This window comes from Manacus candei, unplaced genomic scaffold (assembly GCF_025592945.1).
Source record: "Manacus candei isolate 608988 ecotype Guabito, Panama unplaced genomic scaffold, ASM2559294v1 h1tg000057l, whole genome shotgun sequence".
NCBI classification, from domain to species: Eukaryota; Metazoa; Chordata; class Aves; order Passeriformes; family Pipridae; genus Manacus; species Manacus candei.
Genome location: NW_026138105.1, coordinates 2551251 through 2571857, shown reverse-complemented (window position 1 = coordinate 2571857; position 20607 = coordinate 2551251). Strand labels below are relative to the sequence as shown.

General features: G+C 51.6%; 1 protein-coding gene across 2 annotated transcripts in view; it reads left to right on the top strand.

Moving 5' to 3' along the window:
* RALY (RALY heterogeneous nuclear ribonucleoprotein) overlaps positions 1-20607 on the top strand; it is a 118529-nt gene that overhangs the window by 43635 nt on the left and 54287 nt on the right. For both annotated transcript variants that reach the window (XM_051802813.1, XM_051802811.1), the window contains one exon: positions 1170-1257. The gene's annotated coding sequence lies outside the window, so the exon portion shown is untranslated. Of the gene's footprint in view, positions 1-1169; positions 1258-20607 lie in introns of those variants that run through there.

Here is a 20607-nt window from a genome sequence, read left to right as displayed (position 1 = left end):
CCTCGGGGTTGGTTGGAGCCCGGGGCTGCATTTCTCTGTCTCTTTAGCACTTCCTGAGTTTTAATTAAAAGCTTCATTCCAGTTTGACCTTTTGCAGTGCTGTGGCACAACTGGGGCTGAATTGAGCCTCTCAGTCTGGAGAGTCTCTGCTGCCAGGCTGGGAGGAGCTATAACTGTTCAGCATCACGTTTGTGGTGTCTGCAGGAGCCCTGACTGCCCTTCCTGCCCTCCCATGGGATCAGGCAGCCCATGTATCCAAGTATCATAGACCAGAATCATAATCTCAGAATGGTTTGGGTTGGAAGGGACCTTAAAGATCATCAATTGCCACCCCCTGCCATGGGCAGGGACACCTTCCACCAGCCCAGGTTACTCCAAGCCCCATCCAACCTGGCCTTGGACACTTCCAGGGATCCAGGGGCAGCCACAGCTTCTCTGGGCAACCTGTGCCAGGGCCTCCCCACCCTCACAGGGAAGAGTTTCTCCCCAATATCCCATCTAACCCTGCCCTCCTTCAGCTTGTAGCCATTCCCCCTTGTCCTTTCACTCCATCCCTTGTCCAAAGTCCCTCTCCAGCTCTCTTGGAGCCTCAATAGGCCACGAGAAGGCCACAATAAGGTCACTCCAGAGCCTTCTCCTCTCCAGGCTGAACAATCCCAATTCCATCGACAGAACATTTCAATTCAAGTTTGTCTAACCCAAAGCAAATCCTTCAGTTTCAAACCACATTTTCCATACAGAAAACCAAACAATAAATAACACCACGAAAAGGTTTTACTGTGGGATATTTCAGTTTGAAGAAACTCTCATTTCCCCCAGTAAATCCCAGCCATCGTGACCAAAAATTCCTGCCTCCATCGGCCCATTTCCGTGTTCTCTGCCAGCATTAACCTGAGGTAGCAGTTTTTGTGGGATTTCTGGTGCCCAAGCTGCCCTGAACCACCCCCAGCAGCTCTCCCAGTGCTCAGCCCTGCAAACACAACCACCTCTGTCTGCTCCCCTTCCAGCTCCCTGCTAAGCAGCTCAGAGTCTTAGCTCGGAAAGTCCCGGCTCTGATCTTTGCAGACATCCAGCAGCTTTGCTTTCCAACACCACACTCCCTGCTCTGCTGAGGGTTAGAAAGTACTGGATTATCCTCTTACCATCCCTCTGTGTCCTGGTTCTTGCAGGGTGAGGCTGAGACTGTCGAGGGGTTGTGCGCCTGCTCCCGGAGCGGTGACGGGAGGACTGACAAACCCCAAGTGCCAGCCAGTCCCGGTAAGTAAATGGATCTTGATGTACTTTTAGATGTGAGGAGTGATGGGAGAGATCCCTGTAATCCCCAGTTTTGTGGCTGGGGGACTCAGCAGTGGGATTTGGGGCGGCACAGACACCTTGCCTGAGGTGATGAGCTGTCCCGAGTGGCTTCGTCCCGGAGTGGGGCGGAAGGTGCTGATCCTGCTGGCAGTGGGCTCATCCTGCTGGGAGCCTTCAAGGAGTCAGAGGTTGCTGGATTTGCTGAGAACCTGCCATTGCCCTCAGTGCTGCTGGTGACAGAGACAGGATTGCTTTAAGTACACCCTGCAGGGCAGGTTGGGCTCGTTGTGGACACGGTGGCTTTCGGTGTGGTTGCATTTCTGAGTCCTGTTGCTTCTCAAAGTTACCTTTGCAGTTTGCTGTGGTGAAGGTGAATGTGAGTGTCTAGAGCAGTCCAGAGGTGGACTCTGCTCCTGACTTCCCTGTGCCTGTCCCAGAGCAAGGGGCTGCAAGGAGCAGCTGGGTGGAAGTGCTTCCCACAGGGAACACTGTGCTTGGGGTGGGCACAGAGGGTGCCCAGAGCTTGGTCCAACCCCTGGTTCTGCCTGTGCACAGGGCAAGCAGAGCAGCTGGCACAGGGGGTGGCAGGAGCAGGCTCAGGGGATCTCCTTGGACATCAGCACACTGGGGTTTGTTGGTGCTTTGCTCAGGACAGAGGAGTTGCCCATCCCCAAAGGGTGCAGCAGTGTCCTCAGGCCACAGTTTAGGAAGAGAGCCATCTCCCAGGTGCCAACAAACATGGCACTGTCAGGACACGAGGCTGGACATCCCCCAAATCCAGCTTGGCCAGGTAGGCTGAGCTAAAAGCACCTCTATGAAGAAGAGGTTTTGTGGAAGGGTGGGAGAGGATTTAGGGATGAGTTCCAGTGACAGCATGACCTGAGTGTTGGGAAATACTGATCCAGAGTGACTGTGGCTGTTGGAAACTTGCTGTGCTCCCTGAGCAGTGAGGTCCATGAGGACCAGAGGTGGGAACTCTCTGTCTGCTCTGGTGGGAATTTTGTTTTGGGGAGAACGGAGCAGCAGGACTGCAAGTGAATAAAACCTGGGGTTTGCTTCAGCACAGGGAGAATGAAGATTTCAGGCATGAAGATAGATTGGTGTCACGTTTTCAACAGTACACTTTCCCTTCCAGTTCCCAGGCAGATGGACAAAAACAGGAATCACAGATTAACAAAATGGTTTGGATTGGAAGGGACCTTAAAGCCCATCCAGTTCCACCCCCTGCCATGGGCAGGGACACCTTCCACCAGCCCAGGTTGTTCAAAGCCCCGTCCAACCTGGCCTTGGACACTTCCAGGGATGGAATCCTCAGTTTCCAGTTCAGCAGGTTTTACAGTCCTGGTGTTTTAATTGGTATCACAATTGTTTTTTTTCCTTGGGAACTTATATAAGAGGGGGAAAATAAAAGTGTGATCAGGCAAAACCTCTCCTCACACAGGCAGGAGCTGTGCTGCTGTGTGATGGACCTCAGGAGACACCCTGTACAGTAATCCAAGAGTTTTACACTTCTTACTGATTTGGAAGTCTAATCCAAGAAACTCCAAATGGCAGAGGTGTAAAGATTCACCTGAACTTTTCCAAAGCCAGATCAGGCAGTTGAGGGAGAAAGGGAACTTGGGTTTGCTTCTGATTTGTCTGGAACCATTTCCTGCTCCAGCTTAGTGTATCTGCCTGTGGTGGTAATGGGAGTATTTTGACACAAAGTAGGACAAAAAATTTCTGGCATGCAGATATGTTAAACAAATGAACTGGCTAAAAACCCTTTTCTGCATGAATAAGACAACTACTGTGCCCTAATTCCATAGACCAGGATTTAACTCAGCAAATGAAATTACAGGATTCAGCAGCGTTGAAGAAATACATGATTTATTTATTATTGACAACGTTTTTACAAAAGGACACTGCCAGAAACTTTGAAAAGTTTTGTTTTGGCTGCTGGCACATGAAACAGTGCTTTAAACTGTGGAGCCTTCTTTTTGTACAAGGAATTTACTGGAAGTGGAGGAAACTGTCTTTTATCTGGTGAGTTCTTCGCTTTCACAGGAGTCCTGAACTCTGAACGCTGTGCTGGTTGATTATTTGCTTTTTCATTTTTCCCTTCTCCCTCCAATTATTGGTGGCACACAGGATAAAGGTTGAAGGTCCTTATTTCTTGGGAGGTGCAGTAAAAACTGTGGAATTATCTGTCATTCAGGCAGTTGGAGAAGAACACTGAGAGTAGAGGAGGAGGGCTGATGAAAATGCCCATTATTCCAGCAATGAGGGGAAGGTCATGAAAATACCTGTTACTGAGTCCATCAGTGCAGGGTTGCAAGTGTCCCATAATGAGAGGACGTGGAGCATCCTCAACAAACACTGGATGGCTGAAGTTTTGTGTGTGTCTGAGGTGAACCCCAGTGTCAGAGGGGCCGTCCTCGTGTCTGAGCACAAATAAATCCCGACTCTAATCACCTGCTCAGGTGGTTTATGAGCTCCAGCAGTTCCTGTCCTGCCAGGATTAGGGTGGCACTTGGTGGCCCTTTAAGCCACGATCTGTGGTGACCTTCTTAGCACCCCGTGGGCCAAGGAAGGATGTAAGAGGTTCTTAATTTAGAGGAGCTGGCGGGTCAGGGGGAGGTCGCAGGTGTCGGTGCCCGGCGAGGGCAGAGCTGGGCAGGGGCTGCAGCGTGTGGTGTGGGACAGGGACCTCACAGGGGTCAGGATCCACTCTAAACCAGCCAAACTGTGGCACTCAGTTGCCCTCTGTGCCTCAGAGGCCTTTCCCAAGGCAGTGAACGGGCAGTGGGATCACTCCTGTGTCTCACTCTCGGGTTGGAATTCGGTCCTGTCTCACTGTCAGGCTGGAATTCGTTCCAGAGGCTCCACAGGTGTTCTGAACCATCAGAAACCATCAGAGGTCACGGTGTGGAGGACACAAACAGAAATTCCCTCCAAAGCTAATGCTCCCCAACCTTTATCTACTGTGAAAAAATGCAAAGAGCCAGTTGAAACTCCTTTCTAAGCTCTCTGGAAGAATTGCCCATGTCCGTGCTGGCTGTGACCTAATGGAATGTGCAACACTGAGTGGTTGGCTGGAGGACGTTCCCAAGTATCCAGTTCATCTGGAACAGGTTTTGTTCTGAGCTAGGATCAGGTTTTCCAGTGAGAGCCAAGTCCTGACCCACTGAACTGCCTTCCTCACACTGGAGCCTTCAGAGATGGGCACTGGGTGAGCGAGTGGAAGAGGAGATGCTAATTAACCCTTCATTAACAGCCTCCTGGCTCTGTCTCTGTGGTTACCTGGGCTTTAAATAAGCAAATTAATTGCCTGAAGCTCTCAACTGCTCTGCCAAAGCAATAGGAAAAATGCCAAGTGATGGATGCAGGACAGGCCATGGCCAGACCCTCCTGCTCAGGACCTTCCTTCCTGCTGATGGAGTAAAAAGCTGTGTAACTCAGGTGTCTCTTGGTATCTGAGAAGAGCAGAGTATTGGGTGTGGTTTAAGGTCAGCAAGGCTGAACAGAAAATCAGCCCTGTGTTCACACAGCAGACACGATCCTGTGCATTGCACTGTACCTGCTTTGGGGTGTAAAACCTTGAGAAACCAGAGAAACTGCAGCACGTTGTAATTTTAAACCTATAAATTCAATCAAAACACACTCAAAGAAAACCACGGGTTAATAACACCCTCCTGAGCCAACAATTCATCTCTAGGGCTGAGCTGGCTTCCTGTGATCAACCAAAATGTTTGATTCTCTTAAGAGCTGAGCAAGCCATTCATAATGAACACTCAGTTTTCTGCAAATCTTGATCTTCTCGACGTGTGACATCGATTTAAATTATCTGATTGGGGGATTTTTGGGGGTTTTTTTTATCTTTTCATTTCCAGATTTGCTTTTTGAAATATCTGTTTCTCAGAGGTTCTCAAGACTCGAAGCTTAATTCAGATTAAGGCAGTGTGTGAATGGAAAGTGTCAAATCTTTTCCCAAATACCTGCTTGTGTAAACACCAGCTGGCAGATGATGACATGAGCCCTTCCTTCTGCCTTGGTGGAGGGATAATTCCTGTGCTCAAACTTGGGCTGAAAACGTTTGCAGAATGAAACCTGAGAAGTTTCTGAGTTGCTGCAGAGGGGAGGTTGGAGCTGCCCTGGGTGTTAGTGGTGTCTCACAGGAGCATCCCACGTGTTCATTGAACAGGAACCCACCTGGAGGGAGCTTGGAAGGAGCTCAAGGAATGCTCATGGTGGGAGTGGGGCTGGTTGTATTTATCACCTTAAATCCTTAGAGAAACAGGCTCATGGCCAGAGGGACTGGGGATGGGTTCTTCTCACCTCTTTCTGAACCACCAGCTCCTCACCATTTGTCTTGTCCTCCCCGTCACCTGCAAGGTGTTTTCTGCCTCTCCTGTCAAGAGCCAGTCACTGAAGTACTAAATGGAGGGAAAGGGCAGAGGACAGGATTTAATGCCACGTTTCAGTGTCTGCCTCAAGGTTCAAGTTCTCTCCATAATTTCCCAGATTCCCTGCTCATCTGGCTGGGCTTCAGCCACCAAAGGCCTCCAGTCAGTGTTGAGGAGCTGGGCCTGGATTTACAATCACAGAATCATGAAGGTTGGAAAAGCCCTCTCAGATCAAGTCCAGCTGTTAACCCAGCACTAAACCAGGTGCAATTCCCCAGTTCTCAGCAATTTCTCAGTTCTCAGCCCAAAAGAGAACAGTCTTTCTGCTCCAGCTTGAGCTGGTGTTATGCCCATGCAGATACTGCTCCACGAGCTGCTCAGACACTGGGAAGGAGACAGGGGACTCCTCAGTGCTGCTCCTCCTCTCTGCCCTCCCCTGCCCAGCTCCTGCTTTCTGGCTGCATCCCTGAGCACTGGAGCTGTAACATGAGTCAGAAAGCAGAAGTCAAGGGGAAGCCTGAGAATGAAAATACAAAAATAGACCTCTCTTTGCACATCTTCCCTCAGCCTCCCTTTGCAGGGCTGGATGGGCGTGTGCCTGATGGGATCTGATGGCTCTGACCTTGGCAGATGCATCAGATGTGACATGTGAGCATGGATTTTGTTACTGGCTTTTTAAGGAGAGAAATAAGGGTTAGCAAGAAATGCAGAGAAGACAAACAGAGACATGGCCACATTCCTTCATCCATAGAAATCCAGGCCCGAGATTTGCTTCCAGCTCGGCCTGAACAGGAGATTTCAGGAAATGAGCCAAAAAGTTGCTTATTTTACCATCCCCTTTCTGCAGCATTTCATTATCAGATGTGCTGCTTCTTGAGGCACTGACCTTTCACAGGCTGTGCTGTGACAAAAGATGTGTGTAATGTGAGGGCCCTTGTGCTGCCTGCAGAGGATGGGCTGGATCCCTTTCCCTGTGTGCTGGGACATCCAGAGGGTGTGGGATGATGCCACACACCCTGTGGAACATGAGGTAGGGTGGGGAGTTTTTTTCTGCTCAAATCCTTTCTTTTCCATTTCTTCCAGAGGGTGGGGGTTCAATTAAAAAATGCAGGATTGGTGGATCAGTGAGGATGACCTTGGGATGTGCTGGGTGACCTTGGAGGACCCAGGTGGGTCCCCAGCTTTCACCTGGTGGGTGAGCTCTGCAGAGACTCCCCAGGGCAGTGGGCACAGCCCCAAGGCTGCCAGAGCTCCAGGAGGGTTTGGACAATGCTCTGAGGGACAGGGGGGGATTGTTGGGGTGTCTGTGCAGGGCCAGGAGTTGGACTGGGTGATCCTTGTGGGTCCCTTCCAGCTCAGGAGATCCTGTGATTTTTTGAGGCAAGCACTTGGTCATGGGCTGTTCCCAGTCCCTTCACAGGACAGGGACAAACAGGGACCATGACAGCCTTGGTCTCCTGCCTGTTTTTCCTGGAGAAAAGCCTTATAATCAAACCTTGTTTCATTCCTCCACATCTTTCCCTAAAAGGCTGGGTTTGCCGTGCTGGGAACCAGGACATGGTGCCTGCTCCCTGTTCACCTCCCCTGGGTCATCTCCTCAAAGAATCATGGAATCATTAAGGTTGGGAGGGACCTGGAAGATCATCGAGACCAACTGTGGAGCAGCACTGCCAGATCCACCACTAACCCTTGTCCCCAAGTGCCACATCCCCATGTTTTATGAACACTTCCAGGGATGGGGACTCCACAAGTGCCCTGGGCAGCCTGTGCCAATGCCTGACCACCCTTTCAGTGAGGAGATTTCCCCTAAGATCCAGTCTAAACCTTCCCTGGCACAATTTGAGGCTGTTTCCTCTTGCCCTTGTTACCTGAGAAAAGAGACCAACCCACCCCTGGCTCCACCCTCCTGTCAGGGGGTTGCAGAGAACCATAAGAAATACACCCTTTTCTTCCTCTCTTTACATTACAGCTTCCATGAGAATGGACCTGCTCCCTGTTACTTGTGGGGTGCCATAAACTATCCCTTGGCTACCTACAGTCCTGCTCAGAAGCCAAGGAGAACTTTGTTGAGGCAGAGAGAGGTTTTTGGGCCTCTGAGCTTTCTCTAGTGTTGTTAATTATCCATTACCTCTTGTCCTGCCTCCCTTACAAGCATTCCCTGCCTGACCAGTGTCCCCTGGGACCTGTGAAAGTCCTTGTGCTTCTTCTGGTTGGGTGGCTCTGAATCTGTTCCTTGTACCTTGATCTTGCTTGAGCTCCTCCTGCTACATCCCAAATTTTTGCTGCATTCTTTTATTTTTCATTTCCTTGTCATAGCTTTGAATGCTTTTATTATTCCTTCTTCCCTCCTCTGGCATAGGTGTCTCTGCTCATAATCCTCTTAGCGCTGAGGCAGCCTGTTCATCTCAGAGAAAGCTGCTTTAAAGGCAGGTGTGAGCCAGGCTTGGCCCGTTCTTTCTCCCCTCCTGTGACTTGAAGGGCCAGAAAATATTTGTGGAATCACTTCACAGGATCACAGAATTGCTTTGGGTTGGAAGGGACCTTAAAGCTGATCCCATCCCACCCCCCTGGTGTCCCTGGGCAGCAGGAGCTGGGGATACCTGCAGGGAAGGCTGCAGGGAGCCTGTGAGTTCCTTCTGGAGAGCCAGAGGGGAGTCCTGGAGGCAGCCAGCTCCACTCTGACCTGCTCACCCCTTCCCTGGGGCTCAGCAGACACACCTGGAAGACACCCAGGTAAACCCCCCCCACCCTGCAGCAGGTCCCACATGGTGCTCAGCACAGGGGCCAAGGAACACTGTGCTGGTCCTGTGCCAGGGGGCTGGGTTGTGCATCTGGCTTTGGGGGTTAAAACCAGTTTGCTCTCATTGTATTTATTGTAATCTTTTTTTTTTTTTTAGTAGATGGTAACTCTGACTTGTAATCTCCCTCCAGATGGGTTCATCTCTCCCACCAGTTTACTTTAAACCAGCACAGGGCTGGAGGGGTGGGTGAAGGGAACCACTGGCAGGAAGGAGGGGGGAGTCAACATCTCGCTGCATTTTGGCCACAAAAGCCAAGGACTGGGGCTTGGTGTGTCAGCACCCCCACCCTGGCAATGCTGCCTCTGGCTGTGAGATGCTTCCCTTCTTCTCCAATGGCTTCTTACTTCTTGGACTCTTGAAAATGCATATGTGTTGTTTGTCTGACCCTCACAGCCTTTACAGCCTCTGCCCTGGCTCTTATTACACTTTCCAAAGCCTCTTCATTGTCTGGGTCCTCTAATCTTTCCAGCAGCACCCATGTTTTATGCCTTGGTTATGCCTCCCTTCCTCTTAATTAATTTTTCACACTGCCTTGCTCGTCCCTGTTGCCCTCTTTGATTTAATTTATTGCTCACTAGCCATCATAACACCTGGGCAAGCCTTTAATTTATCTCTTCCTGTGGCCCATCACCCCCCTCTGTCCTCTCCTGTTATTGATTTCTCCAGTTTGATTTCACCCTGGGCTCCCCACCATCCTCTCCTACCCTTCCCTCCCCCTCAGAACTGCTTGGATGAATTCCCTCCCCCCCATTAGTGACTTTGTTGCCTTGTAATTCCTGGCCCAACAGGGCTGGGATTGCTGCTTGTTGGGTCCCCCCCTTGCTAATGCTTGGCTTCCACCCCAAGTGTCTCAAAATTAACTCTGAGTAATTGCTGTGATAAGGAAAAGGTCCTTTTCCAATGAGCCTCCTCCAAGTGGAAGAGGTTCCATGGCCATGACCTGGTGTAGCTTCTCTGCTGAGCAGGATGGACCTGCTGGGTCACAGAATCCACCAGGTTCCAGCTCTGACCAAGGAGTGCAGTCTGTGCTCTCAGCAGCCCTTTATTCCTGCCCTTATCCTGGAGATGGGAATGTGCAGCAGAACCTGCCCTGCCGAGCCCTGGCTGCTCCCAGCCCAGCTCTCCTGCTGCTCTGAAGCTTCTACATTTAAATAGTGAGGAAAGTGTGGAAAGGAAGAGGGAATAAATAACTTTTCTTTGTCCTTCAGCTGCCCTGTACCTGCCACAGCCCAGCTCCCTGGGGTTGGGTGTGCTCAGGCTCACACCAAGAGGGAACCTCCAGCTTTGCTCCCTGGCTGTGAGGAACTGAGAGCTCTGATTCCCCACCCATTTACTGACAGACAGTTCCTGCCATTACCACAATGGGTTGGGGAAGCACATTTCTGCAGATACACAGGTTATTTGGTCATCTGTGTCCGTGGGATTCGCCAGCTGAGCCCAAAAGTGGGAGAGGGTTGGAGGATGGGAACCACATGTCTTTGAAGAACACACAGCAAGGCAAGAACTCGAGCTATTACCTGTAAAACAGGCACAGCACAAGGCCTGCTGTGACTCAAAATTGGGATTATCTACATAGTTCCCTGAGCCATTTGTGCTAAAAAATACTCTGGATGAAGCTGTGCTTGTAGATGGGATTTCCATTTTGATGGGATGTTGTGGAGCTGAGCTGGTTATGTCTGATGAAGGACCAGGGTGTATAAAGGGGGAGTTTGAAACTGTCTCTAGCAAAGGACATGATTGGATATATCCTGTCCTTTCTCAGGAAAAGGTTCTTCCCCCAAAGGGTGGTTGGCACTGACCAGGCTCCCCAGGGCAGTGGGCACAGCCCCAAGGCTGCCAGAGCTCTAGGAGGGTTTGGACAATGCTCTGAGGGACAGGGTGGGATTGTTGAGGTGTCTGGGCAGGGCCAGAGTTGGACTGGGTGATCCTTGTGGGTCCCTTCCAGCTCAGGATATTCCAGGATTCTGTGATTCCGTCTCCTGACTCCTAGGCCACCAAATCCCTGGAGTACCACAGCCCGGGGATGTGATCACCACCTGGGAAATGAGGAAACACAAAGGGCACTACCTGGGTCCTGTAAAGCTTAGGAGGTCTCAGAGAGGTTCAGAGGAACTGATTGAGTATTGTTGGTTTAATGGGTGGTTGGTTATAAACACTTGTAGTTCCACAGTGAGGTGTGGGAATGGTGAGATTTGGCACAGGAATAAAATATGGGAACTGTGGCACTGAAACAGTCTGTGCCCTGGGGGAGCTGCTGCTGCACTCAGCAGAGGTGTGGGATGGGCCCTGAAACCTGGGAATTCAGCTCCAGCCAAAGGCAGACCTCCCAAGTTCAGTGCCACAGCCTCTTGTTGGACTCGATTTTATTCTATTAGTTATCTTTTATTCTTCTATCATTTTAGTTCTCCCTATTTTCCATTCTCCCTCCCTCCTTTGAGTTTGATGTGGTGGGATCACCCCATGAACTCTGAAGGTAGGTCATTCCCTGATGCTGTCAGGGAGATCTGTGGGTGTCTGGGAGGTGCTGACCCTTTTTTTCCAAATTAAGACGCTCTCCTTGTCCATCTTTGACAATTTTTATCAATGCATGGGAAAAGTAGACCAGCTTCCTTCTACCCCCACATGTAGAAATATCCTTTATTCCTGCAGGAGCAGCCCCCCCATCCTTCCCATCTTTACCCTCCCCTACATTTTACAGAGTGACAGGACAAGGGGGAATGGCTTTAAGCTGAAGGAGGGCAGGGTTAGATGGGATAGTGGGAAGAAATTCTGATTGACTCAGCCTTGCAAAGGCTGGACTCTGCTTCTCCAGCTGCCTGAATTCCACGGGACTCACCCAGAAAAGAGGAGCTCGGTGTGAGAGCAGGGAATGGCTACAAGCTGGAGGAGCATGGATTTAGATGGGATATTGGGAAGGAATCCTCCCCTGGGAGGGTGGGCAGGCCCTGGCACAGGTTGCCCAGAGAAGCTGTGGCTGCCCCATCCCTGGAAGTGTCCAAGGCCAGGTTGGACAGAGCTTGGAGCAACCTGGGCTAGTGGAAGGTGTCCCTGCCCATGGCAGGGGGTGGCACTGGATGATCCTTAAGGTCCCTTCCAACCCAACCCATTCAAGGATTCCATGAGACAGCAGTTTGTAGAAGAGATTTTGTTTCCCAGCTATCAAAGGAGACTTTCAAAGATGCTGGAGATCATTTGGTCAGTCAGTGATACAGCCAAGGAGGCTTGAGATTGAGACTCCCTTTGTCATTCAACTTGGGCAAAGCTGAAAACTGCAGAAGAAAGCTGTACTTTGCTGTTAGACCTAAAAAAAAAAGGCTTCTGCTTTATTTTTTGTGAAGTTTGTTCCGAGACAGTAACTGACAGCCCAGGATGTGTTTGGATCTGTTCAGATAATTTATCTTCTGTTGTGAATTGTGGTTCTTTTGTGAAGCACCCCAGGCCCCTCCACGTAGGGATTGATTCAATACATCTGCCTTCCCCTGGGAATGACATCTCTTCCCCTCTCCACGGGCTCTGTGCAAACAAGGAGCTATAAATAAACACCAATATCTGTATTTGCAGGGGGTGCAAAGCTGCTCTGGAGCTTTTCCTTTGTACCTTGTAAACAAAAATGGACCGTTAAGGGATTGCTGGAAGTCAGAGCTGGGCAGAAATCAGGAACACACCGAGGTGCTACCTTGTGACATGTTTGTTTTTCAGTGCTGTAAAAGCAGGTGATATTATTTTGTGATTTGAGGAAAAAGCATATAAGGGATGGAGAGTTTTTAGGAAGGACCAGCCAAGCCTTTCAGTGGCTTTTTCTTTCTCGTGCTCACAAGCAGAGTGTAAATGATGGAGTTTGTGGTCCTGGAGGGTCAAGGCTTGATGGACTGGCAGCAGGGATGCACTGGGAGGGGGTGGAGGAAGCTGCAGTTCCCTTTCCCATCTGTGGCAAATCTGCTGGGACCCTCTGAGAGGAGATCTGGGGAAAAAACCTTGTTGTTGCAGGGCCTTGGTGCTGTGAGCTGAGGGGAAGCCTGAGCAGTGCCTCCTGTGTGCAGTGGTGCAGCTGGACATGGAGCAGCAGTAATTGGAGCTGCTGGGAAGTTTGAGGAGCAATGTAAAATTCAGGTTCTTCTCTGATTTTTGGTTTTCAGGTTCTGCAGTGAGAGAATTCCTGCAGGCACCTCACCCTGGGGGTCCAGCTCGTGGGCACCTTCAGCATGGGGAGCGTGTCCAGAGGAGGGAACGGAGCTGGGGAAGGGGCTGGAGCAGCAGGAGCAGCTGAGGGAGCTGGGGGGGCTCAGCCTGGAGAAAAGGAGGCTCAGGGTGACCTTATCCCTCTCTGCAACTCCCTGACAGGAGGGGGAAGCTGTGGGGGGGTCGGGCTCTGCTCCCAGGGAACAAGGGACAGGATGAGAGGAAATGTCCTCAAGCTGTGCCAGGGGAGGTTTATATTGAATATGGGAAAATTTCTTCATGGAGAGGGTGGTCAAGCACTGGCACAGCCTGCCTGGGGTAGTGGTAGAGTCACCATCCCTGGAGGTGTTCAAAAAGAGTGTAGATGTGGTGCTTGGGGACATGGTTTAGTGGTGGCCTTGGAGTGCTGGGGGGTGGTTGGACTTGATGATCTTGGGGGTCTTTTCCAACCTTAATGATCCATGATTCTGTGAGCCTGCGGGATGAGTCCATTGGGATTGTTCTGCTCAGAGCTGGCAGCCAAGTCCCTGGCACTCAGTTAAGAGCTGTTCTGTCACTTTATGGGACTGTTTTTTTTAGGAGAAATGATCCCAGAAACTGGTTCCCTGAGCTTTTTGTTGCAGCAGTGGCATTTCTTCCTCATCAGCATTTCCCCCCCAGAGCTGTCTCCTTGGGAAGTTGTAATCCAGAGATCAGGAGCTCCATCTTGGAGCCACCTGTGGCATAAAAATCCTTCACCATCTCTCAGCAGCATCCATGGAATCTCTGCCAGCCACTCACTGCTGCCTGGCTGTCCTTTGGCTGTCCTTCTGTCCTGCCTTCAGGACTCCTGATGGTGGCATCCCGAGAGGGATGTCCCCAGCCTGCAGGACCCTGCTGGCAGCTCTGCCTGCACACTGGTGAAGCCCCTCCTGGGACAGCCCTGCTTTGGGGCACGGCACAGCAGGGCAAGGGGAAGTGTCCAGTGTGGTGGTGTCTGCACTGGGAACCGTCTGTGGAGGCAGGATGGGGAGTGGACACGGAGCTCCTGCCTCTGGCCCTCCCTGTGAGCCCACCCAGAGCCCTGGTGGTGATCCCAAAGTTCCTCCACCCCGAAAGCCTCTGTTGGGGCTGGAGCTGCAGCACCCCCGAGGGTGGGGGGGGGCTAAAGGGGTGCAGGAGGTCTGTGATCACAGAATCATGGAATGGTTTGGATTGGAAGGAACATTAAAACTCATCCAGTGCCACTCCCTGCCATGGGCAGGGACACCTTCCACTAGCCCAGGTTGCTCCAAGCCCCATCCAACCTGGCCTTGGACACTTCCAGGGATGGGGCAGCCACAGCTTCTCTGGGCAACCTGTGCCAGGGCCTCCCCACCCTCACAGGGAAGAATTGCTTCTCAATATCCCATCTATCCCAATATACCAATTCCCTCTGGCAGTGGGAAGCCATTCCCCTTGTCCTGTCCCTCCATCCCTTGTCCCCAGTCCCTCTCCAGCTCTCCTGGAGCCCCTTTAGGCACTGGAAGGGGCTCTCAGGTCTCCCTGGAGCCTTCTCTCCTCCAGGTGAACCCCCCAGCTCTCCCAGCCTGGCTCCAGAGCAGAGGGGCTCCAGCCCTGGGAGCATCTTTATGGTCTCCTTGCCATGAAGATGCTCCTCCTTGCCACTTGTTCTAACAGCTCCATGTCCTTCCTGTGTTGGACATCCCAGTGCTGGGGCAGCACTGCAGTTGGGGCCTCACCAGAGGGGAGCAGAGGAGGAAAATCCCCTCCCTCGAGGTGACCACGAGCTGACATTGCCTCGTGCTACAAAAATAGGGCACTTTCTGCTGCCCCACAAACCATTTCTGATGAGTTCAGTGAGACCTCGTGGATGAAGTTGCCCTGTCCCTCAGTACCCATGCTCTGCCTCACCTCTTTTCATTTGCAGCAGTATTTCTGTGCTGCTGCAGGAGTCCACCAGCCCCTCAGGCAAGTTTTGGGCTTCTTTGCCTTCACCTTTTGCACCATCTGTGTCCACTCCTGCAGTGCCAGGGCTGCTGTGCTGGGGCAGGGAAGTCATGCTCAGGCAGCAGCATCACCAAACTGGGATGGCACTGCCTGCACTCAGCTGACTTGTATTTCCTTCTTATCCTTGGCATTAATATCAAACTTGCAAAATCACAAGGTATTAGGTTTTTATGGAGACAGTTCTCTTTGTGTGACGAGACAGCTGATGGAAGTCTTAAAACTGCAGGTGGGGAGCTGCCAATCCATGTAAAGCTGTGCTGTATTAGCACTCTGATATCAGAAATATCCCTCCTGATAGCAGGAGGATCCCTCCTGGGGAGAGCTCTGGGAAGCAGAGTGCTCTGCCTGTGTGTCTGTGTGCACACAGCTCCGGGCTGGAATCCACAGGCTGGCACATCCACGATGCCCCCTGGGAATCTGGATATTAGTGGGGGAAAAAAAGACAGAAAAGCACCCCATTTCCAAAAATGTGAGGTTGTGAGGCAGCCCCTGAGGCAGGAGGAGGGGACAGGGCTGGGGGGGCTGTTCTGGGCTGTCCCCAGTGGGGTGTGTCTGCACAACTGGGGGCACTGGGGAGCTGCCAGTCCCACACCAAGGAGGTGCTCAGCTCTTGTTCCTCTGCCCTCTTCCATGTTCAGCTTCTCCCTTTCCTGGTGTGAGACAACCATGGCCAAGTGTGGGGTCCTGAGTTTGGGGAGCCTGCCTGGCTCAGGGGCTCAGGTCATGCAGGGCAGACAGTGGAAGGGATACGTGGATGTCTGGAGTGACATTTGGGCTGGGAACTAAAACAAAACCACTGGATTTGTAGGACTGAGAACCTGCTTCCTGTTGGGCCACTGGTGTTTTTCAGTTCTAAAAATAACTCAGAACAGGAGGCAGGAACCAAACTGTATAATTTATAAAATCAAACTGTTGTGGTTGTGGTGGACTGCAACATCTTCAGAAAATTCTTTTCTCCTTTTCTTACTATAATTCTCCACAGGGACCAGGCTGTTTTTTCCCCACCTTGTTCCAAACAGCAAACACAGCTCAGTTACTGCTCATCCCCCCAGGATCCATCATTCTTTTGCCCTGTAGCAGATCCATCTCTTGTCTCAGTGTTTATAGGCAGGAGCCCAGCTGAGATGAAAGGCTGGGAAGGAGGGATGTGTTGCTCTAAAAACTCCAGCTCTGATGATGGAGCAGCTTTCAGTGTGGTGAGAGCAGTGAGGGCAGAGCCGGCGATGAATAAATATGGAATATGTTCTATGGAGTAACTTGGTAATTCCCAATTAATACCCTAATTGCCCCTTTTTTTAATTATTGACTCCAAAATTACCGAGCTGAGTTGCAAATGCTGTGGAATATAAAAAGGAAGGAAGGACTCTTTATTGACATTTTGGAATTACAAATTATGTTTGTTGTGAAAAAATGAGAGACCGTCTGTTTAATTGGTCGTAGGATGCAATTTGTGAGCACTTAGGTAAGAAAAATACAGCTGTCTGGGGGATCATTACAGATCCCTTTCCTCTGAGTCAGCAAAGTGCAGGGCTGGGAAGGAAACGAATCTATATTCCATAAAATTCAAACTAACAAGGAGCCTGGTCCAGGGGTTGCTCTTGGCTGACGTGGGTGGGCTGTGGTGGGATGGACAGAACAGGTTTGGGGGTTCAGACCTCAAAAAGAAAGAGTATTTCCAAGCTAAGTTGGCTTGACCCTACTTCACATTCCCTTGTGGAATGTGGGGCGGGCCCATGGGGTCAGAGGAAGTTTCTGGCTGCAAACAGTAATTTGGGATTCATCTACTGGCTTGAAGCTGGCAGAGGGGAGGGTTAGATGGGATATTAGGGAGAAATTCTTGGCTGTGTGGATGGTGAGGCCCTGGCACAGGTTGCCCAGAGAAGCTGTGGCTGCCCCATCCCTGGAAGTGTCCCAGGCCAGGTTGGATGGGGTTTGGAGCAACCTGGGCTGGTGGAAGGTGTCCCTGCCCATGGCAGGGGGTGGGATGAGATGAGCTTTGAGGTCTCTTCCAACCCAAACCATTCTGTGATTCTGGAATCTCTCCTGAAAAACAGAGGTGAAAGGCTTATCCTGCTTATCCAGGATGCCTCTCTGGTCTGTAAAGGAAAGCAGTGATCCCTCCCACCTTGCACGGATTTCCCCCAAAAAAGGAAAATCCAAACTATCTCTGCCTAAAGCAGCTTGTGTTTCCTGCCCCCGTGGAGGGAGGTGAAGGCCAGCACACAGAACAAAGCTGGGACACCAACTGAAGGCACTGCAGGAAGGTGATGAGGTCTCCAGAGGCATGGAATGCCATGGAATATCCCTAACTCCAGGGAATAAACAGGCACGTGCCTCAACACGGGGCGGTGGTCTCTGCTCTCCAAAGTAGTTTCCCTCAGGAAGGGCATGTGGTGCTGGTGACATTCTGACAAAGCCCTTGGAAAAACACCTCTGGAAGCTTGTTAGTGCAGGCAGGTTCATTAACAGCATTAATTGGAAGTGAAGGCACACTCCAGGTGGCAGAAGCCTCTGGAGATTAAAGATCAACATTTGGCCTAAGCAAGGCTCTGCTCTTGCTCTTGTGATGGATCACAGCATCTGGCACGGGATGGCTTTGGGGAAATCAGGGCTCTGTGGTGTCATCATCTGCCATGGGTGAGGAGGAGGAGGGAGATGGTGAGGGGATGGGTGGAAGAGCAGGGCAGGGGGTGGAGGTAGCATGGCAAGGGATGGATCTAAGAAGGGACCTTAAAGCTCATCTTGTTTCAACCCCTGCCATGGGCAGGGACACCTTGCACCAGCCCAGGTTGCTCCCAGCCAACTTGGCCTTGAACACTTCCAGGGATCCAGGGGCAGCCACAGCTTCTCTGGGCAACCTGTGGGAAGGTCAAAGTTACATCTCTCTGTGTGGGTCCTGTGCCAAGGCCAGCGTGGGAGAGGCCACCAGGCACTCTGCAGAGAGGAGGCACCTGTGATGGAAGTGGGGATTGCTCCTGGTCCACACCAGGATGCTTTTGCTCCTTCAGTGGTTTTTCCAGCCTGTGGAACAGTTTAGTCCCTTTGGGCCCCATTTTCCTGCTCCTTCAGGCTGTTCCTGCCCCCGGGGCTGGGGCAGAGCATCACCCACTGCCCCACAGGCACTGAGCCCTGGCCCTGCAGCCACACTCACACAGGGCTTTGCCTCTGACTCCAGCCTGGCTTGTGTCGAGCTGGAGATGTTAAACCTTCACCATCCCACTGCAACCCCCTTGCAAACACCAGAATTCACAGTCATCCCTCCACCCCGGGCTGAGATTTAACTGAGGAGCAACTCAATGTTCCTCCCATGATTTTTTTTTTTCCTTCTTTGTTTTCCCCAGATCTAATCAATGCTATAAAAGGGCAAAGCAGCACTTTTATTTATTTATCATGGGAAGCAGCACAGCAAACAGTCCATCACTTTTCAGTTTGCTGACCAGTGTCCCAGATAATCAGCATTTCTGAGTCTCTTTGCAGGGAAGTCCTGTGGGGTGGGATACATCAATAATGCCATGATCCCAGAACTTGATTGGAAGGCCACCTTTTATGGATTTCATAGCTCTCCAGAGCAATAACATTGGGGGGGTTGGTTCTACAGAAGAAAAATAAAAAAGGCCGAGTTTTCGTTCAAGTTTTTTAGGTTAAAAATTACTTTTTCAGTGCAGATTGACAGAATCATAGAATCACAGAGTGGTTTGGGTTGATAGGGACCTTAAAGATGTTTGGGCTCTAAGAGACCTTAAAGCTCATCTTATTCCACCCATGCCATGGGCAGGGACACCTTCACAACCCCAGCTTGCTCCAAGCCCCATCCAACCTGGCCTCGGACACTTCCAGGGATGGGACAATTGTCATAGAAAGGAACTCATTTTGGAGCTGTCACATTTTAAATAAAAGAATGAAAGCTGTAACATTTAATGACAAGCAGTGAATTGTAACTTGGAGTTTTAATCCAAGACAAGGGCCACGGTTGATACATTTTTGTATGAGCTTTGTCATCCTATTTCACATATTTCACAGAAAACCCTTTCCCCTTCCTCTCCAGCTGCTCTCCAGGCAGGGGGTGATTTGCTAATAGAAGTGGGAGGATTCCTCAGCAGAGCCCCCTCCATGTGGCAGCTGTTCATCCCAGCCCAGGGTGCTGTGTCCCTCTTCCCAAAGTCCTGCAAACCCTCGTGCATCTCATTTGGCCACATCTCCTTTCACAGCACAGGCTTCTTCCTCAAGGGCAAAATTAGCTTTCAAGCCCTGCCAGAGCAGCGTGGGCTGCTGGAGATAAGGGTGACAAATTGGCCTGTGGGGAATAAACTTGGGTCCTTGAATAAACTTGGGTCCTTTAACGCCGTCTCCAGCCTTTGCTGGGATAAAACACAGCCAGGGCACAGCACTTTGGCAGATCACTTATTAAATACCCTCCTTAAAATGCTGGAAATGTTGGCCTTGACTCCCTGAAAGGATGGTTCACCCTCTACCCTCCATCCTCAGTGCCAGCCCATGTCCCCACAGCCTTTCTCCTCAACCTGTATATCCACCTCCTAATCAGCAGGAATTGCTCTGTCTCTGGGGTGGCTGGGCTGGATTTTTCCCTGGATCCCAGCACAGGCTTTCCTGTCCCTGTGGCAGAGCAGGAGCCTGATGTGGGGCAGCCCCTGATGCCCAAATCCAGCAGCTCTGGCAGCTCCAACCCCCAGGCTGGGATCAGCAGGAGTGGGCAGGAGCACCCCCAGCCACAGGGAAAAGGGATGGATTCCACTGCTGCCAGCAGTGCCCTCTGGCACTTCCCAACAGTGGGAACCACTGCTTGCAGTGCAGACCTGCCCCAAACCTGCTGTCTGCTGGTTCGAGGAGCCGAGCAGAGCCTGGCCCGGGAGGTTTCATGGGTTGTGTCGACAGAAGGACCCTCTTAAGCCTCTCCCTTTGAGCTGGGCTTTTCCAGAAGGGAGTTGTTCGACCTCAGTTGTGTCCTCTCTGCTCAGGGCTGGATTTGAAGGAGTCTCAGCAGCGTCATTTCATTCAAGACCAGCCACGTGGCCACGAGGAGCAGCCTCAGGTTCCCCCCAGGAGGGTACCCTGAGGTGTCCCAGGCACGTCCCCCTTGTCCCACCTGTGGAAAAAAAGACCTGTTGGCCTTTGCTGGGGCTGTGGCTGTCGAGGAGCAGCCTCAGAGATGCAGCTCCCCATTGATCCACCTCCCAAGGACAGTGTTCTCAGTTAGCGGCACTGTCAGGGTGTAGCACACAAATATTTGCTCTGTGAGAAGCACTTGGCAGTCTGTGGGTAAATATTATTAGAGGAGTGAGGAGCAGGGACTCCATTAATGGACTCCAGAGACAGGGCACAGCCTCTGCAGGGAGGAGCCCTGGGCTGGGCTGGGCACCCTGTACCCCCCCCCAGCTGAGGGTGGGGCTCCCCAGTTCCCCCCAGAGCCACTCACAGACCTCATGGATGTGTGTCCCTGGGGGTCAAGGAATGTGCAAACCTTCCCTTGCTTCTTCAGCCCCTGAGAGATAACCCCTTGGGTCTGCACTGCCCCTGGAAATGGCCTGGAGAGGAGAGAACCCCCAGAACAGACTCCCCACTGGTTGAACTGGGGCTCCCAGTGGGTACAGAGCCCCTCACCAGTATCAGTCCGTGGTTCTCCCAGGACAGCCCTGGGTGGAGGGTGGCACCCACGTGCAGGATCTCAGCCAGGGCTGGGATGCCAGTGGCCTCAAGTTGCCCCAGGGGTGGTTTAGTTGGGATATTAGTTAAAACTTCCTCATGGAAAGGGTTGCCAGGCAGTGAAACAGGCTGCCCAGGGAGGTGGTGGAGTCACCACCCCTTGAAGTGCTCCCAGAACAGGTGGATGTGGCCCTTGGGGACGCAGGGAACACGGTGGTGGTGCTGGGGTGATGGAGAGGAGTTTCCCAGCCTTAATGATCCCATCATTCTGAGCTGGACAGCGAGCTCCAGGAGCA